This window comes from Contarinia nasturtii, unplaced genomic scaffold (genome assembly GCF_009176525.2).
Source record: "Contarinia nasturtii isolate CC-2019 unplaced genomic scaffold, AAFC_CNas_1.1 Cnas_scaffold_1964, whole genome shotgun sequence".
Lineage (NCBI taxonomy): Eukaryota > Metazoa > Arthropoda > Insecta > Diptera > Cecidomyiidae > Contarinia > Contarinia nasturtii.
In genome coordinates this window covers 1,329,240-1,356,799 of record NW_022199294.1, presented here as the reverse complement: position 1 = coordinate 1,356,799, position 27,560 = coordinate 1,329,240, and the positions used below count along the sequence as shown (strand labels likewise).

The 27,560-nt window shown below is 34.7% G+C and overlaps 1 protein-coding gene across 3 annotated transcripts in view; it reads left to right on the top strand.

The window, feature by feature from the left end:
* The window catches only part of LOC116347548, a 244,078-nt gene that overhangs the window by 189,642 nt on the left and 26,876 nt on the right, over window positions 1-27,560 (top strand). For all 3 annotated transcript variants that reach the window (XM_031778169.1, XM_031778170.1, XM_031778168.1), the window contains one exon: window positions 8,022-8,121. The gene's annotated coding sequence lies outside the window, so the exon portion shown is untranslated. The remainder of the gene's footprint in view (window positions 1-8,021; window positions 8,122-27,560) is intronic.

The window sequence follows — 27,560 nt, the reverse complement described above, 5'->3', positions numbered from 1 at the left end:
TAACAAGATTGTGGACATACATGCGCGCACGCACTACAGTCACTTTGAATTTCGGTGAGCACAGCTCATTTGTGATAACAAATGTAAATTATTCAATTACATCGGTCCATTGTAAGGCGTTGAGATTTTACTCCATTTCAGTTGGAAATTCAGTTCGTCTGTCGGTGGTTCAATCGGCATAATTTGCCATGTCAGTTCGATAATTAAAATTGCAAATCCCTTCGACTGATGAAAACATACACTAATCGAATTACATTTCCGGCAAACGAAATGGACTTTTACCGCCCTAACCTTTTAGCACCAAAGACGATGATACTTTTATATGGTCGCCATTCCATTTCCATCAGAGGATTTTTGCTAATTTTTCCATTTGTAAATGACTATTCAAATAAACATTTGACACACAAATGATCGAATGTTCAGTGCTTTTTTGCCCAAATGGAAATTCCTTTAACTCGATTACTTTCTCTCGTGTCAATGTTGAAAGTCATACTTAACCATTGAGTGAAAAGCTCTTTCACAGATCTGTCTCTGAACGAAAATGATAACAAAAGGAACCGATTTTCGGATGGGAAGATATAATAAGCCCACTAGTTATTACCATTATCTTTGCCAAATACTCAAATGTGACTATTTTAATTGAAATATCTTGTATAAGCATTTACTTGGAATTATCAATTAAATCCTTGAGGAAATCCAAATGGGTCTTAATCAGAGTATTGCTCAGCGCTGCTGCCATCCACAGCATATTAAAATATCTTGCTGAGAATGCCTCATCCGTCGCATGCGAATATACGTGGCAGTTTTTACATCACCGCGAACAACAATACATGCATTGTCCTTCGCATGCGACGGACGACGCATTTTCACCAAGAAATATTAATATGCTGTGGATGGCAGCAGCGCTGAGCAATACTCTGGTCTTAATCATCATGTGTGCCTATTTATCTCACAACAAAAACGAAATCCTGGTACAGAGCTTTTTTCAAGAAATCGTACATATTTGCTAAAGCATCCCTTCAATTAATTTTAATTGAAAATTTCGATTTGAAATAGAAGCATATAGAATAACTTAAAGTTTTCAAATCCCAATGCGCAAATATCCAACATCAAATAACAATAATTGAAATAATTACTTTAAACGTATAAATAATTTCTTCCATAAAATTCTTCGTTGAAATAGTGTGCCAAAAGTGTTGCCAGTTCCAAAAGACGATAACTAAAGATTGAAATCAGTGGTAAAACATTATCATCGTTTTGGGTATGTGCCCGTTGGCCCGATATATATATATAAGTGAGAATCTTCGTCAATCCGGTTTGTGTTGTGTTGAAAGTTTTCGGTGAAGGTTGTTTATGAAAGTGTATGTGATTTTGTGGGTGAAGCATAGAAGTGCTTCGGTCCGAAAATTAATTTAATATTTATCATGGTATAAATTTTCTCCAGAGAGAAAAAGAGATATAGCAATGGGTAAAGATGTGAAAATCCATCCGTCGTTGATCTAAAGAAAGTGGTTTTTATTGACTTTAAACGAGTACATATTTCAAATTTAACAATTTTGCATAGACCGACTCACGCCCCAAAACACGAATAAATTAACGCGGCAAGAGATGCGAAAATGTACGGCATAAATAATAGTAAATTTTACAAATGATCCCACCACAAGATGAGCACGTCGATTCGTTATTTCATTCGGCATATTCCTCCTTTTGCTCCTTTCCAATCTCGTAAAGCACGCGGCGTCGAGATAAATTCAGTTGTTGTTACGGCCGCCGCCATCGACTCGTCTGTTTTTAAATTGCAATGTATTCTGTTTATTTGGTTGTGATACTGGAAGTTCGAGACGCAAATGTTTTTATATGTATATAATGCACAACAGTTTATAAAACTAATTTCGTTCAATCTGAAATTGTTACCGAGCCATTATTAGCACCACATTTTGCGTTGTATTTTATTGGGCGCATCTCGTATGAACAAAGCCAAAACTTTTTGCCAATGCACGGAGCAGAAAAAAAACAACTCTCATCAAATTCGTTAAACGAGTAGCCACCTCTCCACCATCGACAACAACCAAACGACTCCAAAAGCTATTCAATGCATTTAAACGATGAAAACTCGACGGTTTTTAATGAGAACAACAACGGCTCTCGTTCATAACCGGTCGTTGTGCAGGCAAACGGTTGAGCACCACCACTGCCGTCGTCGTAACATGCAAGACATATGGCAGAACAAGGGATCGGTGCAGCACATCGACCAAATTAAAGTGGCTGCTGAAAATGTTTTTCGATGCCATTAATTTAAATTTGTAACATTTGATAGATAAATAAATTATTCATTCAAGCTTCTTTTTTTTTGCTGGTTGAAATTCGGTTCGATGGTGAATGAGAGTGTGCTCCATATTATACACGTTTGCCGCATTTGCACCATCAACGATTTATTAGCTCTCTTAAATGTCTAATGGACAAATTCTTGCGAGAGGTATTTAGACACAATTTTCAACTGGCACACACATCACATTCATCTTTTGTATGCTAATACTTTGTCCGAAAATGGATCCAAACGGTTTTTTCTTTCTTCAAACTTGGTTTCTTCATTTATTTCGACACTGAATGCACATTTCACGGTTTTTCATAAGATATTATTGGAAAATTTGAAATTAAATAAAGGCAAGGAAAGGGAAAAAATTGAAGAGTAAGACAAGATTGAGAGAGGAAAAGAGAGAGAGAAAGAGAAATAAACGTCGCTATTCTAGCATTGCAAATGGATTTTTCGGCACGTACAACACGTTGTTCGAATTCAAAAGTAACACTTTTATATTTCACACAGTTTTGCACACGTGCGATGGCATTGTTCTAATGCGAAATCTTCTTTCATTTTTTTTCACTCTCTCTCCCTCGCGCGCGCTCTCTTTCTCGCATGGTTTCACTTAAGCGTGTGGAAAAAAGATCAACACACCTTTTCACTTTACCATGTACATATAAAAACGACTTTGAAAAGAAAAGAACGAAGTAAAACTCAAATAAAGCAATGTGTTGAATCGAAGAATGCGAAAAATTTGTCTGAATAGCATTTCTCAGTGTCTGTGTTCTCTGCATGCTTACCATCTTATTTTATTCATAATCATTTTTTTTCTGGTTTATTTTATTTTCTTCTCGCATTTGATTTGAGTTTGAGATTTGAACCCAAAATCCATTAGTTTCTAGTAAATGTGCATGAGATATTCACCGTCACCTGTATAACCCGATTTTATCTAAGAAATCCACACATTTCCAGTGAATTTTGAGTGATACAGCATAATAGTTCCCTCTAAATCATTCTCAATGGGATATGTGGATGCGGCAAAAAGCAAATGGAAAATGTCATTTAATATTTATCTCATTACTCAAGTATATATTATTGTGAATAACCATTGGTTTGTCCGTTTCACCATTTGTCACCAAGAATCTCAAAATCCAAGCCTGAGGTAAAAACGATTCTAGTCGCTTCCAGCTGTCTTAATATTTTAATAGACTTTCAAATATTAAAGCGTAATGCATGACAAGAACATATTTACCCAATACACTCAAATAAATTAGTTAAAATGATGTTGCTTCTGTTGGATGCCTGGTTACCATTGGAAAGGTGCAGTATTGCTTCTCCAGGGTAATCGACGCCACAACATCATTGCTTAATTTATAAATGAATGAAACAAATAACCACCAAAATAATCCAAGCCAGACCAAACGTATCCAAAATGAGAAGCGCTTATCTCTCATGTGTTGCCGTTTGCTGGCATGAATGTGGGTAACATGCGTAGCTTTCTTTGTTCTATATGAACGTATTTTATGTTTGATGCAATCCATTTACAAAGCAATTCACATCATCACAGGTGCACAAACAGACGCTCATTTATCGGGTCTGTTGGTTAATGGATTGATTACATGCGCTCTCAATTAAAATCGATATTACACTCAGTTTCATTAGAATAAGATAATGAATTGTGGTTTTACAAAGGCGCTTTTCAGCAAAAATAATCGCATTTTGGATACTTTAAATGGGATTTTAATATAAAACAATACAGATTATTTACATTTCATGCATGAATTTGTTAAGCACATACACCTTTTATTCTTCGTCTTCATCATCTTCTACGTTAAATTATTTCATTGAAAACGAATACATTACGGCATTTTGGATAATTTTCACCTATCTGTGCTTGTTTGAAGGCAAATACTCAAGAATTTTCAAAGGGTATTTCGTTTTGGGGTTTGGGACAACCGCAAACTTTATTCAAGCATGCTCATTGCAAGTCTAATGCTTGCCTCAAATGTAGCAGAATGATGAGTTCAAAGCATTTTAAACACAATTCACACTGCTTGCAATGATGACTGCATTAAAATATACTGAAATGCAGTGCGGTTTTCATCATGTAACCACTTTAAAATTGAAATGTATACTTCATACACCTTACATTTTTAGGAATTAAACACATTTGATGTGAATTTTTATCATACATACATATCGTAATCGAAAACTACGTAAAACTTTCGATGATTATTAGTTTGAAAATCAAATATACGATCGTCGATTTTTATGTGTTGGTTCCTTTTCATTTGAACATGAAAACCACCAAATAGAAATCAAAATACAGTAAAATTACGAAATACTGAAAACAAAACATCGAGATTCACTGAAAACTTTAATTATTGTGATTGAAGCACGTTACAGCACGTATAAATAGTAATTATAGAAATTGAACCTTCGAATAAAAGAAGAAACTTTGAATTCAGTAAAAGAAAGTTCCTTTCGTTGCCAATGGAAATGATTGATTTGAGTCTAAAAACCAAATATGAGATATGTTTTTAAAAAGACCTTTGACTTGTAAAAATTCTTTACTACACACAGTACGAATATGCTCATATTTCACAAGAAATTCACATGATTTCGATACGATTGGTAAAATCGAACATTCTTTACTATGATTGTTTGTGGAAGTTTATTCCTTCTCACTCGCAATAATAATTTACATTCTTTGTGTATGTGATTGAATGCACGAAAAAGCTTTGAAAATGATAGCTCAAGCAGTATGAAAACGGTTCAAAAATTAGAATTCAGGTTTTTATGAATGTAGAGCATTTTTTTCTTATTCATTTTTAGTTCTCATTACGGACATATGTATACATATGAATTGAGCGGCTCCTTTGAGACTCATTTTAATGCTTCATAAAAACAATTTTTTTTCTCGCTGCGCACAATAATTCGGTGTGTGGCAGGTTTTACCCTGAATTCGACTCAGAAGCTTCTTTATCATTTGAAGTTTTGCCATTTCGCATGTAATAAAACCCCACGTATGTTCTCAGTGTTATGAATTTCATTGAAAACGATTCCAATCGGTCTATTCTGAAAGTCCTTTTTTTACTATGCTCAAGCATATATACACTCCGTTGCCATCTTCACAGTCGGCACCGTTGCTACCACAACAAAAATCCACATGCGAAATGTTCGCATTTACCATCACTTTGGTAGATAATATTTTTTACGTTGCACTCTGTGCTTTCTGTTCGGTGATTATTCGACTTGTTAAAGTGTGCTACTTTATGAAATCAGTTAAAATGAAAAATGAAACGAAGCGAATGTGAATCATGCGAAGTTCAGCTTTTGCAAACGTAATTTTCTGTGATGAAATTTTTTTATTTTGTGATTTGTGATTGTGGTTCTCACAAACATTTCACATTTGTTTTACTCGGTTTTTAATAAAGCGTTACATTTTCAATTACATCTTTTCATCATGTGCACATTTTTGATTGAACACTTTGTCCTAATTTCATTTCGAACAAACATACGAATTTCACGAAATCCACAGCATTCATTTTGGTTTGTCTTCTTCTGTTGACGATCAAAGGATGCGATGCCTTATATCGCGATTTTTTATCAGCACAAACAAATGAATCTTCATATTTCCAACTTAGTATGATAAAAGACACAAACATACACACATAAATATATATTTTAATTTACTGCCTTTGTCATAAAATGAATAACGGCGCGCACAGAAACAGGAAGTTTATCCCGGTTCTCTTGTTTGATTCCGCTACGTCATATTTTCTCCCTTCCTTGCTATCTCTCTCCCTCTGTCTCTCTTTCTTCACGTTTACGATTCGGAACAAAATGCACGGCCCATTTGGTTTGTTTGCCATCATTTTTATGGCACATTTAAAAAGTCATGATGTGCAATTATTGCAGAAAAAAAAATTGATAAATGATAAACACCATCAAGGAAAAATGTGACTAGTCAAATATTGTATACATAAAGTTGAAGTAGATGCTCAAAAGTAAGAGCTGTGTGAGTACATGTGCGGGACGCGGGTGTTTCTGTATCCCTTATAAGGACATCGCGACAAATGCGCATTTTTCCAAAATGCGCGCGTGAAATATGTATATGACTTATGGCGGCAGATTGGCAATTTATGTTGTTATCATGCGTGTATCGTGTTGTACGCATTTGTGGCATCCAAATCGACGCTCATAAATTTTGAACTTATGACTCCTTTGTATATATGGCATTTTGAATGATGGGAAAGAAGCTTTTGGTAGCGCAAGTAAAAATTATATTGGTTTCAGATTGACTGGGCCGATAATGTTAGCGCGTGTGCACACACAAAGTATACAAAGCTCATTAAAATGCAATCATTCGTCGAATGACGACCATAAAATAATGTCGCCTGATTTGTATGCGTGTATGCATGAAGGTTTCTATTCACAAATGTGATTCAACATATTTTCATTACAGCCTTTGCCATCGATGGAATTCGGGCCGGAGAAGAAAAAAAGCCCCACATACTAATCATAAGAAAGTGAAAGTACCCATATAATTTCAAGGTCACATCGCATAATTTTCCGAAATTAATTTAGTGCCCAACTAAAGTCACCAGGCACAAAAAAAACGTGAGCAAAATCTAATCCACTTTTTTTTCGTATGCTGCACCAACATCTCATCTTAATTGATTCGGGCGTTTTCCAAATTTTTCTCATATGTAATAATGAATGGAATTGTTTTTGAGCAAAAAAGGAGCACAAACAACGTACCAACAGGATTTAACGTAATACACATTTATTTCGATTTCGGAGAATTGCTGCATACCCACATTGCCATGCAATCGCTTAATAAAAAGCTGTGGACAAACCACAATACAAACACGTTTTAGAATGTTTGAATTTCTTCATCGTTTTCTGCTTCGAATTTAAAATAAAAGTAAAACATATTTGCAGGCTCACAATTTCTCATTCTCCCCATCACAATTCGATGCCAACAAACGATACAAAATTCAACGCAAACCTGCTTTCAAGTTCAACAGAATTTGAAATATTTGGGCGCGCCAGCAAAAGTTCAAGTGGGATGGATTTGAAATTAAAAAAATTGTGCAAAGTACATACATGTATTCTTTTATTCAAGGAATATATTGGTCTGTGAGATGAGCATAAAGAAGGCGAACACACATGTGTTTAAAGTATTCAAAAGATTATGGGGGAATTGCTTTTGCGTTGGGGAAATTGCTTTTTTTTATCCAAGAATTAAAACTCCGGATGGGTAGTCAATTCTTGATCCACCTCCAATCGTTGCGTGGCGGGGCTGATTTACGTCATAACAAATGGCTGTGCAATTTTTGTTAATCAATTTTTAAAATTGGCTAACGTCAATATTTAGGATTGAACGCAGCCAATTAATCTGATCCGCAATTTTCTCGGTAATTTTTAACCAGTTTGATGAATTCGTTAACCCCTTTTTGTATTGGTTTTAGTTCTACAAATTAATGTAAACCATTTCATTATAAGCATTAGTAGAATTCGCCGTCTTCGTTGCAAAATACTTTGGTATGGAAGGCAGTCCGCGGGCTGTGAAATGTAATAGACTTTACAATTTATAGATTAGCTTAAGATTTTGTTTATATTTAAATTTAATTTGTGATACGTGAGATACATTGCTAGTTCAAACCGAATAAATGGTCTTTATCACTCAATTTTATATGAGCTTTAAATTTTCCAGGTTTCCCATTACTCGCATTTTGACCTAATAAAAGGGAGACTATAAATATACAACAGCCAAGATAAAAGGAGACAAAACATTGGCGGCATTGCGTCATTGGGTAAGTAAATTAGCTCACGGGCATTTTACATTCTTATTCGCTTTTTTCTCGTCTTCTTTTGCTCCTTTATTTTGTTATTTTGCACAATGAAAAGTGTTGTTGCCAAAGCGAGGAGGGAATCAAAATGCACGGAAGCACAGGTGTGTTTGTGTATGTATCACAAGATCAGTGGATAATATCTGTTCATGTGCCATGTTTTTCTTTCGCTCATACGGTCCCATTTTAATATTATGCGTATCCAACGGAATGGGACAATGTACGCGTCGCAATGGTATTAAAATGAGCACATGTAATATGTTGTAATGTCGACTTGTTGAGTAGATTCGCACAGTCTTACATTCGCTTGTCGTGATATCACAAGAAAAGAGCACAATAGAATGAAAATCACGAAAAAAATCTCGCACAAGTTGCGTTATGTCGTGCCAGTACATCGATTTTTTTCTGCTGTGATTCTCGGTTTTAACAATAGCGGAAAACAAAAACGAAAGAAACACCGAACCACCGCTGCATACTCACATGGGAGGGAAAGAAATGTTGTTTCAAAAGAAAAACCAAACAGATTTTTACGCATCAAACTGTTTGCGTATGTAAACGACAATTTAACAGTAATAAATGCGGGCGAGGGTATGTTATTTTTTGCCATCGTGAATATTTTATCCAATTCGTATTTTGGATTTGTTACCTGAATGAACGACAACAACTTCACGAACAATTTTGTTATGTACTGCAAACATTGTGACATGGCCACGTATGCGTTTCCTGTTTGCCATCGAGACTCGCATTAATAGCATATTATTGTCTTACATACGAAAACAAATGGCACTTATTTCAGAATATCGTGTAAATGAAATCTGACACAATCTTGTCGCCTGTACAAGTACCGTCTATGAATAGACCGACAGTTTTCTGTTGTCAACGTCAATTCGTACAGAGTTTTTTCACCGTTGAAATAACTTTTTGTGTTGTCGGATAAATTAATCAAGGCAATCACTTTTCATTGATATACTTTCTCTCTGGATGTGAATGAATGAGAAGAGTTGTATTATCAACATATAATGGACAATTTTGTTTCAAATTTAAATCGTTGACAAATGCATTTTATTGAAGCAATTTAAGAAGGTTATCGTTGAAGATTTGCTGTGATTCAAACCGCTTGCTAGCCCATAGATTAGGGTTGTGAATTTCGGTCGTAATTCCCTTTTGCGAAGATCGTAATGCGAACACATGTGTGCTGGGGAACGTTGATTCCCTGAACAAATTTGGCGCTGAAGACGAATATCGAAAAAAATAATGAACCGGAAGCATAAGCAAATACATTTGAATGCGTAATCGTATGCAGAAGAAATAACGGTTGCATATGTGTTCATAACATCAAATCGCCCATTTCTCACGAATATTTTTCCACCAAAATTACAATCGATCGAAATAGAATCACATTCATTTCAGCATTCTGTTTATGCAAACAATTCATAAAAAGCGTTTAAAATATATAAAATTCGATGCGAATCGGTTGCGGTGGATATTTTTTCTTTTGCTTTGGGAAACATTCCATTTTGCACAGTCATAGAATGAATTTTGTATGCGTCAGTAAATTTATGCGTAACTGATTGGATTTTTTCCTTCGTCTGGTGTTCCGCTTGAGGCGCCAAATCCGGCTGTTTTCAGACAGATGTCGGAAGCAACCGTAGATAACTTCTTCGGGGACATATACTCGATTTTGGCGAGAAAATGAAATGCACCGTTTTTGAGTTGCGGCGGTGACAAAGGATGAAAATCATGTATGCAGAAAATGGAATTATAAAATCGTTTGGCTGAAAGGCATTTTTGCATTCCGCATCATATTTTATTCGCGAATAAAGCCCATAATTGGATATAATTCAATAGTAAATCTTGAGCTTGCCAACGCTTCAAGTAAATAGCGATTTCGTTTTGCGCTCCACTAGCGTAGAAACATGCACACAAATTCGTCATCAAAAGCTATTTTTTACCTTACGTAATGGGAATAAAATTGTTGTTTTCAACAAAACCACACACACATCCAAGCCACTTGGACCACACGCCATACTGTTACCATGTTGTGATTGCCGAACGATTACATTCCACGAATTATGTATGAGATATTTTTATTTCTCTGTGAACAATCATGTTTAGAATTAAGCTTAAGGTGTTTATCTTGAAAATCATAGTACATTTTTGTGTGTATACGTGTTGTGGCAAATGCAACTTTATAAAAAAAAATGGCACTAGGTTTTGCTCTCATTCTCGATCACATGCTATAAAGTGAGGTAATAAATTTCTAAGCATGAGCTCTTTGAGTCTCCTGAAATATTCTGCCAAACTGCATTGGCCACAAAAAGCGATGACGACATCGAAAAGACTATCGACCGCCTGCCCCAGTAACGACAGAGAAAAAGTGAAAGAGGGAAATACAGACAGATAGAGACCGAGTGACGTGAATTGTTTTCTCATACACTTTGCAAGAATTTGTATACCATTTACAGCGCACCGCAACCCATACATACTCATTTCGTGTTCGGTTTTTATTTGCTCGCCTTTTTATTGGAGTGTGGCGTCGTTTTTTTTTGTGTATGGAAGAACGAAAGCGATATATAGCTCTACAAATTACACCAAATAGTCGGGAAATGATGTGAAATAGATTTGTGGGTTTTCTAAGAAAATTTTCTTGTGGTACAAGGAGCCTTTATCACTACCAACGAAGTCACCACCACCGCCGTCGCCTTTGATGTCCAAAACAACGACGGCAATGGCAAATAAACGAACCACTACAAAAATATATATAAACAAAAATTAAGGAGACCAGCTTTTGTCGAGAAAGCGAAGTTGCAGATTTTTGTTTAAATACATATTTTACGTAATTTATGAAATGAATTGAAGCTGAAGACAAACAAAATTCGCGCTCGCTTTCCAGCTCCATCATAAAAACGGTACATTGTTTGCAATGGCATCATGGCTTATTCGAGGAGGGGTTCGTTTTTTTTCGGTCTTTTATGCACACAAACTAAATTTAAATACTGTGTGGCCACTATAAGAATAACGAGAACAAATATCCACACAATGAAATTACTGTAATGGTAATAATCAGTTTTGGCTGCCAAAAGGACGACGCGAGTGAGTGAATCGAGCAGCGAGAGAGCGAGCATGAATTGTTGTTTCTATTTTTGTGATCGTCCTTGGCATGTACATGAATAGATTTAAATACTATTTTCAATGTAAATCTCCACGAACCAACCGAGTATTATAAGACATGCAATAAAGTTATTTGTAGCGGCGCCAACTTAAAATCGAGCAAAGACCCGTACCAGCAACACCACCAGTGGCATGGTGCACACATTTTTTGTTACGAATATTACCACTTATTTATTGTGTTTAACCACATTGACATTTGGAGCATTGTGCCAGGCGATCCATCCCATTTAAAATGCGATCAGAGCATAAAATGCATTGCCCTTTAGACGAACAGAGAGGCGGTAGATTTTGAAAAACAAACATGCCAGCACATAAATGTTGATTAAAATGAATAACAATCATAATTCCTGTGGCCGTAATATCACGCGATTTTATTTATTTTTCGGGGAAAAGCTTTAAAAGAGGGTGCAAGATTTACGGGCTGTTGACTGATTTGGCGACTTAAAATCGATTAGCGGACAAAAACATGCACCACAAACTAGAATCATTCAAATGTTAAATGAAGCCGTACTATTTCCGTCTAATTTATAGTGTTTTTGACATTTTCCATTAGCACATGGAAACAAAACAAGTCAAGAGAGATGTGAGGTGTTAGATTGTAACCACGCAATTAAGCGCGTCATAATTTAAATCAATTCAGCGAGAATGTCACAACAACACAGAAGGACAGAGAAAAATAGACGCTAACTAGCACAAGCTTTATGTATGAGTGTGTGTGTAGTGTATAGTTTGTGTTCGAATGAAATAGCTTTCATCGTGTGAGATTTCCATCGCATTAGATTGACTGATGGAATGGGATGGATGGCATATAAAATTGCAAACTAAATTGATAATCTCGTTTTAGCCAAGCGAACAAAGGCGATAAATGTGAATACACACGGTTCGATGAGAATATGAGAAAGTGTGCGAATGAACGCGAGCATGAACGCTCCCACTATTTATGCAGCAGTAAATTCTCTGATTGTGACAACAGACAAGAACTGGAAATAAACGAATGTGCAAATTGATCCTTATAAATATACATTTTCGGTCCCCGGCCATAAAGTTTGCCATTTCGTTAGCTGTTTTATGCTGAAATACGAAGACATAAGACATAATGAGCAAAGGAACCAAAGCAACCAACCGAACACGATTCTCGTGCGTTCACACATTCACCGACACACACAAACACACACCCCGTCAGTTTATTCAATGAACAGCGCATCGCGGCAATTCGAATGCAAATAATCTTTGAGTTTCAGTTCATTCGATGTGTACGGGCAAAACGACAAAGCTAAGCAATAAACACCGATACAAATGCGTTCAAGATTTGTTTAGTTTTTTTTCTCGTCTCTTATTCAGATGGTCTAAGTAAAACAACGGTCGTTGTTTAATGCAAACTATCACAAGTGCGAATGAAAAAAGTGGCAAGATGATACTGAAATAAAATCCAACTAACGTAATGCAAAGTGTAATGTACAACGAGCACAATACTAAAAGATTGTTTGTTACGATTTTGCATTGGATTAACGATACTGGTGCCGTTAGCATTCGTGGTGTCTTTTTTTTTGTGTCGTAAGGTAGTTGTCGTGCAAGTGCAAAATTAAATGGTAAATTGCAAGTTCTTCGAGGCAAGCGGTAAGCTCAAAACAAACAAAACTGAATGAAATACAAAAAAAGTGCGAATGAATTGACACAACACCTTATTTTCTTTCATTAACCGATGCCATTAGTTGAGTCATTGTGCACAATGTACACCTTTTTTTTCATTTTGGTCGTTGAATTAGACTGGCATCCGATAATGTGATGTTGTGGTTTTTTTGTGTTCGTTGCTCTGTATGGCAGTTCTCGCATCGCTGCTTTTCATTGTTCGTCTTCATTGAGATTACAAAATGCTAAATAGATTAGCTGGCATGTTTTACTTTAACGATTAGACACATTCCATGTTTGCACACGTGTGTGTATGGGATATGTTTTTGTTTAGTGACATTTAATTCAGACTCAGAACGCTCACAATACGATCCGTAATAAGCTTCTTTGAAACATCCGAAACCATCGTATGCGCAATCACATTACAAGCATTTTATGCAAATTTACTTCGCATAAAATATTCTCGAGTTTATAAATTTATTTATGTATTGCACATGCAGCAAACGATCGCATCGTGCAATCAGATCTTCATTTTATGATTATGTGCTGTTCCATTGCCAGCGGCGTGCACACTAACTAAACAATGACAATAGCAACAATAATGATAACGACAACGACGTTGACACGAGAAAGAGGGAGAGAGAGTCGGCGGGAGATAGGGAGAGAGACAGAGTAGCGGCAACTCAATGAAAATTAATCATTTGTTCACACATAAAACGATAAACTGTTGCATAAAATCTGTAGCGCCGAAAATGCATTTTATGCGGAAAATTTAGCACACGACAATCTGCTTCGCTCTATTCACTATTTACGGAAAATTACCCCAAAAACTAAAAAACCCGAAAAATGCATTTGGGAATGCGCAACATGCAAAGCAAGTAAACAATACAAAGTCATTACGTGATTTTTGCATGAAATGTTCATGTCTGTTGATAGCAATGAGAACCGATAGCAACGCATTCAAAATAAATGGCTGTTGTTTCCAGATTATTTGATGAAACGAAGTGGAAAAAAGGCATTAAAACCAACCAACAACATTTGAGATTGACATTAATTTTACTCACAGTTCTCAATTTAAATTGTCATCATTGCCATATAAAATGTTAATTATTTCGCATGAATGTAATTCAAAATGCTGTCTACACCGTCAAGTGTGTACCATGCATACACGCAATTTGAATAATCTGCAGCCAACTTTTTAATTTGAATTTTATACCTTATGTATTAAAAATGTGCCGTGCGCTGAATGAATTGTATGCGAAAGTTTTCACAGAGAAGGCGCCAATGCGAAATAAACTTGCAAATGAATGCCAACCGAATGAAAGCGAACAAGGAAAAGCAGAAATATTTAATAAGTTTTGATTAAATTTTCGATGAAAAGTTTTCGGAGACAAAACATGATGTAAATATGTGTCACTTACTTTGCCGCATTCATGCTTTGTATGGATGAACCAAATAATTGACTCCAAACACTACCGTGATTTTCTTCTTTTTTTTTGGCAAGAACAATGTTTGCAGAAAAAAAAAAATCATTGTGCAAAACTGCATGCATAAACGAATAGTTGACAGGGTGAAAATGTGATATAGAACTTTTAATAAAATGTGATTTTCACATTTGAGAATGGAAAAGGATTCGCACATAATTTTCAGTTGCACAATTTTATGTTGAAAGTTTTTGTTTTGTTGGTAAGTATGAATGTGTGTTACGACCCTGATTCGGAATCGTTTGACCGATGAAATGAAAGTTCATACGCTCGAAACGAAAAGGTCGCCTTTAATCTGCTTAATATTGAAGAGAGAAATAGCGAAAAGCCAATAGCGGAGAGAGGAAGAAAAGTTCCAGAACATCCGAAAACCGGCATTTTGAATTTCTGTAGGCATAATTAAGTGTCTGGTACCCTTTTTTTGTTGTGCACATTCCACTGGCAACAAGTGAAGCATAACACGCACTTTTAATTCTGTCACACAACCTTTTGTAGACATTTTGCTTCGAAACTTCGGCAAAATGTTCACGAAGTGTAATTATTACATAGACCCTTAACATACAGCCGCTGACAAACTGCAACAAAATCGAAAAAAATAGCAACGAAGAAGAATAACCACAGAATGCGGACGGAGAGCGACCATCGCTCAGCGACGTATAAAAGCATTCAAGTAATTAAAATTGCTACGCAAAAATGGCCACCACACCAAACTCAAAACAAAAAAAATATATATATATTCTGAAATGGTTGAGCGAAGAATAGACAATGTATAACAAAATTCTAAATTTTGCAAACCGTTTGAACGAGTTATAGTACAACGTTAAACTTTTTCATTTGAAATATTTGATTTTTGAACACCGGTTTGTATGTTAAACATTTCAAACAATTCCAACGCTGGCATCCGCTTCTTGATGCGCTTTAGGCTTCAATTGAAAAAAAAAATAGAAAATTTCAGCATAGCCCTTTCAATCCTTTGAAAACAAGAATCAACTTTTTTTCCTATTATTTCATTGAAAAAGGGCCTGCAAAAGTTATTTCCTTACTGTTTCTATTAAATCTCATTTTAATAAAATTCCGCCGAAAAAAAGAGAGAATTACATCTGAAGCCGAATGTTTCGAAATGCCGAAAAAAAGAATGTTACGCACAAAGACTTCAACTCTTTTGTTCCGTGTCATGCATTTATTTATGGTGCGTACGTGTTTTTCGCCCATATTTGTGGCCCGCTTCTATCTCAGTACACAATTCACTGCGTAAATTTTACTCTAAACCTCTCTATTTCTCTCTCTCTCTCTGTTTTTGTTTCTAAATGTGTGCATTAAGTACGATAACCGTTTCGTTTAATATGAATGAAAAATGCCCTTTAAAAATCATCAAAAACGAAAAATGACATTCGATTCACGCGGTTGAATGACAAAAGCGCAACAACAACTTTGAATGTGTGCATTTTTTGTTCAGTAGTGGTCAATTGTTATGCGTTCGCGAGACGCACTGAATAAGTTTTATTAGGGTTTTAGGCCGTTTGTTTTGAAACAAGTTAAAAATCTCTTACGTTAAGTTCTCGGCAAACAAACACAATTTTTCCGTTAACATAAACAACGCAAACACCGCAAAATTTATAAAAATTGGATTATATTTTTTTTCTTTATCAAAGATTTTCCATAATTGGGGGGTTTCTCTCCTGTATTATGGCTCATCCAAATAATAAAAATACGAAAACGTTTAAATACAAAAAAAGAATAAAAAGGATTAATTTCAAAGTCAACTGTTTACCGTGTAGTATGAAAATGTTGACGATATGAAACTTGCGTTTCGCTTCAAGTATTCTTAAATTGGATTATGTTGGCCACTTTGAATTCGATATTTATGCTTGAGCATATTATGCAAACTTCTTTTTATTTATAATTTTTTTTTGTTTCATTTCAATGTAAATAAAAAAAAAAAATTTTGTTTCATTTGAATGTAAAATCCTCAGCTCCGACCAGACTAGGACAAATGTTCGCTCTGCTAGACATACTTGCTTTTGCATCCAATTGGAAGAAACCGAGAGCGAGAACAAGAAGAAAAAATGAATGGAATCATTTTAAATTGCAGAGTTTCTCGCGAAATTCGATTATGATTCCATTACAACGGGCCGCTTTTGCCTATGCACCACTGATTCTTCTTCGGCTAAAAGTTTGTTGTGTCAATATTGGACAAACAAATAGGGCTATAATAAAAAAAATCAACTAGAACCAAGCATAATTGCTTGAGATCCGAAATGTTCTTAGACAAGTGGATAACAAGTACTTTATGCCATTTACATTTGCCAAAAAGAATGAAATTCCAGACTCTTATTACAGTTTAACCAAATCATATGAAATGTTTTGTGAACCACATCACTTTACCAAAAACTGAATGATCAACTTTTTTTATCGACTCAGTATTCAACCGAAGCGAGTTGAATAAAAACCCGTCAAACTCAATTGTGAAAAAGTTGCTCAACTAATTCGACAAAATATCAATGTTTATTTGAACATCGAATCGAGACCGATCAGAGCAACAGTAATTGCCAGCAGCAGCACAACACCAGCACGTCAAAAACAATCAAATTAAAAGTTTGAATGACATTGAAAGTTTTGAATTCGCTTGAAATGTTTACTTTATATTGGTTTGTTGACAGTTTGCGCTCGTTGCAACATCCACAAAAAATAGTCAACTCATTTTTTCGATTACAATGACGCAAAATTTACGAGGAAAATTTAATTTACGAAAAAGTAGTTTGGACACGGTGAAATAAATTCACCGGAAAATCAATGCACTGTATGCATTATCGACATTAACAGCTTTTGCATTATTTTAGAGATAAACGATTTTTTTTTACAATATCACGAAAGAACTATAAGAGAAGTCAAATGAAACATTTGGTTGTAGATTTCTGTGTGCAAACATTGTCCATGTGGAAATCGCATTTTTCAAATAAAAATTAATTTTCATTGGAATTCTCATATTCCAAATTTTGTTTCTAGTGCTTTTTCAATCATTGGCCAGTGGTTTCGAATGACTGTTTGTGTTACTTTGAAATTGCATTCAAATTAGAATAGCAATAATATAATGGGCTCATTCCTCATTGTCGCTTTTTTAACTATCAATATAAATCAATTCTGATAATAGATCCAGAGTGTAATTGACTTACAGTCTATAAAATTGTCAAAAATAATTGTATACATAAAACAGTTTATTCAAGCATGAAAATGTGTGGCTTCGAATGAAAATGATTTACAAAAGTAGCCCCCGGGAATTTCTATAAACAGAGGAGATTAGTTAGGTCTTTTTCATTCTGAGTGACATCTTATGTATCTTATAGAACTGCTGTAATTGGTTTAGAGTCGAATTTTGCAAAATTGCATTTAGAATCGAATTACAATCAATAATGTTGAGACAAAAAGACTTGCAGAGCTTAGGATATTGTTTAAATAATCAAAAATGCTTGAAAAATCTATCGTTTTTTTGAAAAGAAGTACATTCTTATGTTTAGTCATTGTTGCTTGGAAATTTACTTATTTGACTAAAAATTATAAATTTTTAAAATTCGTTAATATATGTGTTGACAACCTTACCTGTTCTCTCTTGAATTTTTAAATTCCAGTACGCTTGCATTCCACTTTTCACATGATGCATCAGTTTATTGTTCAAATCATTGCCAACATTTCCATGTGAAAGGGCCAATCCAAAGGGAGCGCATAGTCCAATGAAGAAATCCGACTATCGTGTATTTACTTATTCAAGTGTAACGGCAACGGTAAGAGTATGACGCAATTCGTTTGGAAAATTTATTATTCTAATTGTGGTTAAGGGGCTTTTTCCTCTCACTTTTCGCTTGGATACATTTAATTGCTTATCGTGGTAATTAACACGACAATTTTATGAAGCTGAAACGAAAAACGAATTTGTGCAAAAGGCGACATTTTTTCCCCTTTGTTTGAATGTCGCCGTGCTACGAGCATTTTGTTCTAGTAAACTTCGCATGAACTGAAAATCCATTTAAGCGATTTTATCGAAACTTTTCCAACAATAATGTTTGTAGTTTTTTTTTCATTCCACTTCTTCGTTGTGGTTTAATTAAATCTAATTTTAACTTCTTGCCGAATAAAGTTGTGCGTTTCGAAGAAAAACCAAATTTGCCAAATGACGATTGCATAACGTTTCGCTCATTTGTATAGATGTGTGCGAGCGCAGCTTCATTTGAGGAAATTCCATTTGACCTCTAGCCTGGAGGTACCATATGTGCAGGCTGTATTTCCATCGAAATGCTCTGCGGTTTGTATTCGAAGCGGATACATTTTTTTTGTTATTGTTGTTGCTTTGTTGTGTGTTGGCCGCTGTCGCTGTTAAATCTAGTATTGTTGATACTTCAGAGGCGAATAGAAAGTTTTTGAAACTTGTGCCCCAACCAGCCCCAACCAAACGATAATCGTATTTATTCAATTGAACAACTATGTCATTCCAATGACTAAAACTTATCATTGTTGTTTGAGTTTGAATTGTACCAACATTTGCATTCTTGACTCCAACTTTTTGGTTGAGCTTTATTTCCGATGCCGTATGCAATTTCAATTGATATTCAATACAAAGAGATTGTGATTTCAAGTATTTGTCGAAATGTTTCTCGAAATTGAAGTACAGTTTTCATTCAACCGAACAAATCTCTCCACGAAAATGCGCCAACAGTGCGAATTCTCAAAAACACGAAGGAGAGAAAGAGAAAGAGAGAGAGAGAGAGAGAGAGAGAGAGAGAGAGAGAGAGAGAGGAAAGAATACAGAAGACAAGTAAACGAAGAGAATTTATTTGTGTTGCTTTCTATCAAATGGCATATAATTTGATATTGAATTCAATACGATTTATGAAATGGCAATCATTAAGCTTTATTGTAATATTGTATTTGATACGTGGTTACAATTGAAAGCACTTTAATTTACTTACATTTTACCCGTTCCTTGCGAACTATAAATGGATTTCATGTAATCGATTCATTTTGAAATTCGGTTTTGGTATTGTTTGTCAAACGCTCCATTTTCATTTGTTACACTCGATGCATGTGAGCTCGAATATCATTGCCATTGTTTGTGCACGAGTTTCAGCAGCGAAAAACCACATGGGAGTTTTTGACAAATAAATTTAATAAAAAGAATTGATAAATTGACATGTTTCGAAGCATATTTATAAACAATTTGACATGCCATGAGCACACATCGGAAACTTTTCTCCAATCGAATTGTGGCATGCGAACTGGCTGCACGATAACTGCTCAAAACTTAAAGCAACAAACGAGAAAGAACATTTCATTTTTTGTAGACGATTTCAAGTATGAATTGCATCAAATGGCTCTTAAAAACTCACATTAAGCTGATTAAAATTGAGTTTCAATCATTTTATTTGTGTTGATGTTGTTCACAATTTCGAAAATGAACTTCGATCAATATCACATGAAGAAAATGACATACCTTCTTGAAAACAGCGAATATAAAGTCCAAAAGTTTTTAACTAAATACAACTTTTAATTAAATGACTCTTCATCATCGCATGTAATAGTTGAACACATTAAACCATGTTTCAAATGCATTATTATGCAAAAATGTAGTAAAATTCATCGATTTCCGATGACATTGTCTAAAGTTAATGTGATGTCACAAGTATCTGAACAATTTCTTTGTAAACATTGGTATGGTGACAGTCCAATGATTTGTAACACGATAAACGAGAATGATAAATGACTTTGATATAGGCGTAGGTCGAATCAATCAACACTTATAATGATTCGTTTCCTCAAAATCCATGTTTTTATTCGATCAGGACGACGACCCAACACCAACAAATTGTCTCATTACATTCGATTATATCATCAACGCAAAAATAAATCACGTATTCCATCTGTTCATGAACAAAAGAAATTGCGGTCTTTCAGATACAAATGGAAAAATAACAAACTAATCTTGTTTCTATCGTCAAGTGTAATTCGATTCGAAAGTTCACCCACTAGAATTGTTTGTCACAAAAAAGAAAAATCATTCTTCATAACGGCAGACAATGTGATGTGATTACATACACCAATTTTTCCCCCTTCACATTTTTATATCGAATATCACTGATAGTGTGTGTCTTCGCAATTTTCGGCCGACTTATTTATTCACATATATGTGTTAATAAATCGATCACAAAAACAAAGAGCACACCAAATTGGCTTCCAATTTCAAAAGGCCAAATTGGGTCACTAACATGTAGAAGTAGTGTGAGATTTTAACATTCGATTCACATATAAATCTCGTATATTTCTATTTGAGGATTATTTTTACAGACTCACTGTCGAAATGAAATGCGAAACGCATTCTCCGATAACAAGCCTATGAATACCAACAAGAATAAGCAAGAAAATGGAAAGGAAATGGCATGAAACCCACCTATTTAACATTTTCATTTTTTTCAAATACGTTACAATTTCCGACTGAACAATTATCAATGGATAAATTGGCACACATTCACCTTCATTCGGTATCTCCATTGCCATATCAATGAAGAATTTCAAATACAACAATTTGAATTCTCTGTTCAACAATGTTAAGTCAAAATCAAGCTCACGTTTCACATTGCGAAGAAATTCGATTTTCAACAAAGTGTTTGATGAGTGTTCATGCCCCAACACTCAATGGATTGAAAATTGCATTGCAAATTGTTGGTATTGTATTTCTATTTATGATATACATTCCATTCATGGTATTATGGCTATTGTTTGTGAACATTCTTTCATCGGAAATTTCCTATTTTCATAGTTGCCTGTCAAACGATGCACTTTTTGAACTATATACAATCATCATCATAAATAATAAAGTCGGCTTTTTCACTCCTCAACTATTATTCCGTTTGATCTAAATGCAAAAGCGAATTCTACAGTGTAACATATTTTCACAATTTCTCTTACATTATCTATCCCATTTGCTGGCTTATCATCAAACGGATTCACTTTTTTTTTGTTGAAAATTCTTAGCATGAAAACACACACACACCCAAACATGCATACATCTACTCATATTATAAATATATCTTTTTATTAGAATTAAATATGAATGAGGAAGCGAGCATAAAATTACGATTTCTGTTTGTAGTGTTCGTTGTGTCTATTTGCTTTGAATAGGATATGTTTTTCCTGTTGTCCTCATTTTCGAAGTGAGAGCGCACACAAAATGAAATGTGCCGCATAAAAGTCTCTTCACTAAAAACGAAAAGAAAACGAAAAAAGAAAAAATCGTTTGCATGCACGAAGACAGTCCGGCAGCGATAGAGTCTGCAAAACTAGCGAAAAATTGTCAGGAAAGAGAGAGGAAAAAAAAGAAAATAAAAGCAGATGAAGAAAAAGCTACTACATGCATGAAACACTTTGCAGTGTCGGCATTTGAAAAGAGGCTTTTACATTTGGAAATCATGCTATTCTGCAGCAGCAATGAGCGAAAAAAAAAATCACCAACATATAGAAAACGTAAAAGCTATCTCGTTTTCAGCATCATCAAAGACATTGCCATTCCACCACGCGCAATTTCTTTTCACAAAAGTAGCGTGCATACAGAGTACACACATAGTTTGATAAATTATGTTATGATCCTGATTCAGCGCTGTGTGAAAGCAGCAGAAAATATTGGTATAAATGACATTTGGCGACGAACAAACACACCATACCAATAGAAAGTAAACATCACTCTCTTTTTTTCTCTCGTGCCCGGGCACTCACGCAACAATTCAACCATTCATTATAGTGTGAACGTGATGACATTAAATTTTATGCATGTCATACCACTTGATGAGACACATGAGAGACACTTGATGAACAAACTAAAAGAATGAACCATAATACGTATCACATTTTTATTCTAATTTCATTCGCGCACGCACATATACACTTAGAGAATCTAGTTACGGAACGGAAAAAAAATATGCAGAAAAATGAATTTTTAAAATGCAACCAAATTTGAATAAAAAAACGCGAATTGCAACTACTTGAACTATTTAATGTTGACTTTTTATAGAATTTTAAACACAAATTCAGCGATTCAGTTGGTTAATTATAATAATAATTATTATTATTGACTTTCGTAAGTTCATATAAAAAAAACTATTTTTGAGATAAGTTTCTCCATCTTACATTGGATCTTTGTGTTTGCAAACTTGTTTGGTTTGGAGCGTTTCGATAAATTGCAAGTTAAAAGAACTTTTATTCAACTCTCGGAACTCGGTAGAAATGAAGGTGTTTTTTCTATTACAACAAACTTACTTTGCTTTACTATTTACTCGCACATTCTGTATATTTGTTCATTATGAAGAAATGTGTGAAATTTCCAAATTGTCGTTTGAACTATTTCCCCTTTTCTCTAAAATGCCGTAATTTGTTCACGAAAAAAATTGAATGTGTCAAATTTTCGCACGATTTTCCGTAAATGACAACTACTCAATTCATTTCTTATTCATGCACTCGCGAATGTCTTTCGATATAATCTCGAAACGACGGTATAAAGTATGTTCATTTTTCAACGTCATAATGGCGAAAAAAAAATCGATGAAAAATGCTCTGTGCACAATGTATAAAACAATAGGTAAAGCGCCAAAGGCATACGGCTGAACCAAGAAGAACCTGAAGGAAATAAATTTCGATTAAGTGAGCACAAAGTATGAGTTGTGCCTCAACGCGCAGGCAAATAATTTCGATAAAAAATGTGTTATTGTGCACATTAACAATAATATTCTTGGTCGTATAAAATGGTGTTTGTTTATCAAAAATGGAATGAACTTTGTCACGCTAGAAACCATTATGTATGACAATTTTTGTGTTTGATGTGAGAAAGAGAGAAAAAAGCCGACAACATTCTGCACATCATTTATCGTCAAATGAATCTTAATTATAAGCGCGCGAGTTGAAAGGTATTAATCGTAAAACGACGCGCCGCACCCGCACATCAAACGACAATGGAAACAGTTTGTATAAAAAAAAAATCAGCTGACGTTCAAGCAGCAACACAGTTAACAATAGGGGTGCATATGGCATAAAAGTCTAAAAGACGCAATCATCACAATGAATTATTTGTTTTGATTACAGTGACACCCCAGCCATAAAGCTGGCGTTTTTTTTTTTAAATAAAAGGAAATAGCAAAGCAAAATTCGAATCAAACAACAAAAATACCCTAGGAACCAGAGATTGTGCCAATATCAAAAGTATATTTGAAGTTCATGCCGATAACTGATGTGTGCTAGGAAAGCAACACATATACACAATTGGAACAAACATTGTATATCAAAATTGGAATGAATTTCAAGTGTTTGTGAAGCGAACTTTCTTCTTTCTCGCTTTTTATCTAATTTTTTATCAGCCGATTTTCGCGAGGGAATGTTGTCGAAGTCACGTATTCCGCAAATTGTGTAACTTGTTCGATTTTCACATCACATAGAGTTTCGTGTGATTTGAAACATGAGATGAGACGATGAAAAAAATGCAAATCTAAATACATTATGGGGCATGTATCTTTCCATACAGGCACACACACACACACATGTATATAAATATATATCGCTTATGAGCCCGTTTCAAGATATTTTTGCTATCGATCTTCTTTCATGTTTTCTATTCGTTTTTCAGCTCGCTTCACGGCAACATCTGCTTTCATGTACTCATCGTTTTGTACAAGGCAACAAAAAATAACGATTGTATACACATATCGTCGTTTTGAATGTTTTTAAACACTTTATCCCGCAGGAAAAGACATTGAGCGCTTTTTTCGTCTGTGTAAAATTACTGTTTGTTCTAACTTTTTTTTCGCCTCCTATACGGTTTTTTGTGCGTCATCTCTTATTCATAGACGCTGTTCATTTCTCACAGTATCTCGAATGAATGTGTATGTGTATGCGTGTATTTGCATTTGCCTCTTTTTTTTCGCAAATCAAAAGCTCTGCATGCCATGTCTTTCTGATGTGACAACTCCATCGAAAGCGACAGAAGATACGGAAAGAGCAAAAACAGCGAAACGAATAAAAATGGAATCGGTTGTTGTATATACATTTATGCATATTTGAAGTAATATACTTTTTCTTTTGCTATTCGCTATCATAAAAAGAACTTTATAAGTGTGATTTATGTAAAAGATGTGCCATTTTTCGATAAAACTGTTATCACCCATGTATTTTTATTTGCAAATCAACATTGGGTATGTATGACATCATTATGCTCCCACCGAAATGGAAAATGGCTAGAAATCCTGTAAATAAAATGTTTAATGACATTTCTATGTTTGCATTGTTCGTACACGTTATATTCCATTTTCAAACACGTTTCATCATAACAAAACCATTTGATGTTTGTTGAAGCATTTATTTATATATTTTATCCACCGTTAAACGGACACACACAATACTCTCAAGAGAGAAATTGCGATTACGCACCAAAGATATTTTCGCGAAAATTGTTGCACACCAGTGGGTGAATTTTCATCGTAAGAAGTATTGGAATTCTGACCTCTTTCACAGTTTCAACGCAATGAATGCACACACACACACACACACAACTTTGCAATTGTGGATTTTTGGATTAAAAACGCCTTTGAGCTCAACATGCCAGAAATGCCCATACACATTTGGGTCATGCGAAACATGCAGTGCAAAAAATGTATGAAATTCAATTAGAGGAAATACTAATTACATGCTTTGGTGTCTGCACAAAGACCACACATATCATACTGTTTGCTCAACCAGCTTCATTTTCCACCGTACTGTATGTGTGTGTTGGCACAGATAGTAAACCCCCTTTGATAACACGGCACGCTTTGTAAGCATCACCAAAAAACCCATCCAATTATTTACAGTCAGCACCAAAAAGCACACACATATACTACATAGCAAACATCCAACAGATATATAGAGCACGATGTATGCTGATTGACAAGTTACCAAAAATATGATTTGAATTGTTGTTGTTGTCGAGGTGAAAAACGAGTGACGAAACCAAAATTCGATAGATTACCAAATTTCAATGTTTGATTCTTAATCTATGGCTCAATTGCGGCGAAAGGTCTTTTAGATTGAGATTTGGAAATTTCCTGTATAATTAGCGAGTCGACTTTTCATTACACTAAGGTGGTTGCGCCACTCGCACGAACTGCCGACCGCTGTGATAATAATTGTGACGTATGAATATATACTTATTCACTAATTCTGGGTAATATTTTCGCTCTGATGAACAAATTCGATTTTGTCACATTTCAAAGAAATGAACGTTATATTCTATTTTCTGATGATAAACTTATTATGTTCGCTATCAACAACATACATGGGCACATGGGGGGGGTGTTAGTCCGCATGTAATTAACCCACTTTCAAATGGTTTTACAATGTAACGTTTCAAAAGTGTATAAATAAAATGTATCTATATTGTTGCTGTGATACAAACTAATATACCATTTTTTGCCATTCAGAATATTTACGCCGATGTTTCTTCTGACAATAAAACTCAGAAAAAAATTATGGTTTGTTTAATGACAAAGAGGTTTCATGCAAAAACATTAAAACAGAAAAAAAATGTTTTCGTTGCCATGTAACATTGTGAAACATATAGCAGCTTGAAATGATAACCTCAAGCGACTTTTAATTGAATTGTACCGATTTTTTTTAACCAGAAGCTTTGTGTTGGTTACTTCAAATTCTTCGAACAAATTCTGAATTATTTAGCCTAAAAAAGGTCAACAACTTTATGCGTAGACAAAATGAAATTAAACGTAATGCAAGGGTGATTTCATTTGATAAAGTCCCATGTCATTTTCTCGACATCGGAACCGATGCCAATTTTCACTCAATTCACATAATCTACTCTTATTAAATGAAAATTGTTGTCTTAGTTTTATGGAATTGTACCATATTTTCCAATGAATGACATTTTTAGGTAATCCCATTTCAGACACATAGATTACCGATTCGATTCAGACAAAATATTCAAAGAAGAAATACCCATAACCATACTTATTTACCATTTGGGAGTGAGAACAGCGACGAAGTAATTTCACGGTCATTGGATCGCATTCAAACCGACAAAAAAAATTGAATGTTTAACTTCGCAAAGAAACACAGACAAATCATATTTGGATACGCACATGTTTAACATATCTTCCAAGTCTGGACGAGCAAATATAAACGGGTCAAAGCACAATATCAAAACCAATATGCGGAATATGCATTTCGAATATTTAATCACTCTGCAAAAACTGTTTTTATCTATACAAAATCGATATCTATTTATATGATATAAAATGAAATCTAAGCATGAATAAACCGTTATTGGCGTTGAAATTTCATTTGACTCACTGTTTTAACAAGTAATTTTGAGTTTTTGTGTTAATACCGCCCTTCCATTTTGAAAGGATTTCAAAGTTGTTTGGACATTCATATTACCGACCCACATTTAAGTGAGAGACAATGCAGGATGTTTGCGATGATCCGTCAAAACATTTATATTTGGTTACAATGGAGTGGAGATAAAGTCAAATAACTTCAACTCATTTTGTATGATGTTGATATGATTAAATTGAGATATGCTGGCAATATGATGTTAATAATGTTGGTTGTGATGATGTATTTTGACGAAAATAGATTTGATAATGATGTTTTCATGTTGCATTAGATAAAGCTCCTTTTTGTTTGTTATACAATTTAAGCTTATCACAATGAGTACGCTGTGTGTGTATGTACTACTCGTCGTTTCATTATGAGATATACAATTTTAAGCAAATGTTTACATACGCATAAATTTGATAAAATTGATATCCATTCGGTAGCAAAGCAATTCTTCTGGCTAATACTCAATGAAGTGGTTTTAATGTATTTCTCCGACACAAAATGTTTTTGGTCATAAATCGAGTGTAACGTCCGAACAATCGATTTCAAATTACCGCTCACTCATTTTGGAAAGTCCTTTTTTCAATACCTAAAAATGTGAAATTACCGCGGATCGCCAACTTGAAAATCTAGGTTCTTGGCTTATCGAATTATGACTGCAATTTAATCTATATGGAAAATCAAATGCTATAAATAATTCTCATGCTGGATATAAAATCATGT